Below are 1,335 nucleotides of genomic sequence, written 5' to 3' on the forward strand. Positions count from 1 at the left end.
TTGATACGGTAAGGTATGAAAGATTGATAATAAATTTACAAGAAACATCACTTACCTGCAGAGACCCTACAATGGACCAAAACTAGTTACAGTTGTACTCGGAAACTGAGTGTATCTTCCGTCCTTCAAAATTACATAGGCATAATCTAACCTTGTCTCGCCTAAGTCATTATTGCCTATATTTCTTCACTCCCAAAGTTCCCTCTTTATCTCTTAATCCTTTAACCATATTTACTCTATCACATCCATCCTGGATTTGAAATCCTGTATTTTACAGAACAGAAAGCGGGTCATATTCTCAACGTTACATCTATATTATCTGAAATCCACTCAAAAATAACCTCAACGTTACATCTATATTCTCTGAAACCCGCTCAAAAATAACCTTGTGATATGCTCTCCATCCCACATATAACGGAATCCTCTTTTTACTTTGCAATCACGATTCGTCTCCTACATACCACGTTACTTCCCGTTCCATCAGTTTTGTTCAGATACCTCTTCCCGAAAACCCCAACCATTTTCTCTCTCCCTACGTTTTCCCTTTAGGCCGAAACAACGGCTATTATACAAGTCAAGTTCAAAATCTACAGAATTCCATTACTTTTCCATTTTATCTGGAAACAGATGTAAAATAATCACGGTCAATAGTTTTTAGTAAATTGTGAACAAAATAAGTGCTTTTACTTAGTTAAACCACAGAGTTAGTCGTCTGTAATTAAATTTCTAGTTCGTGTTAGATAAATATATTTTTTACATTACACGTATTAGCTGATGAGAGAATGTAAATTTTATCTTACCCCTCACACTCCCTTGCCCCTTCCCACCACGAACTGCATGACGTTCTTGGTTTTTCAATAAAACAATCAGTGGTACCCAGGAATTTGTATAGGAACAGCTAAATAATAGTTTATTATCCATTAAAATTCAGAAATTAAATTTGGTGTTGCAAAAAAGCAAATTTGAGAGTAACTGAGATGCCTCCTGGTAGGCCTGGAATGTCGCTTCTTATATTGAGATGACACCACATTTATTAGTCTCTGTGAACATCTCACACTTTGTTATCGTTAGGGTTTTGATCAAACAGAAACTTTTCAATGTTTTAGGTGTTTGTAGACACTGATGTAACAGAGATCTGAGAGGCTGTTTGTGGTCCACGTGTCACCAGAGGAGCAGTCCTGTTCTGCAGTACTCACCAGGCGGCAGGCGCCGCCGAGAACGCTGCCAGCATGCAGGGTGAAGCAGTAGCACCACAGCCTCAGCTGGGGCAGCACTGTGGTCTGTGTGGAAGACAGCAAAGCGCTAAAAAACCTGCTTGCAAACTTACATCCTAAA

This window comes from Schistocerca americana, chromosome 1 (assembly GCF_021461395.2).
Source record: "Schistocerca americana isolate TAMUIC-IGC-003095 chromosome 1, iqSchAmer2.1, whole genome shotgun sequence".
NCBI lineage: Eukaryota > Metazoa > Arthropoda > Insecta > Orthoptera > Acrididae > Schistocerca > Schistocerca americana.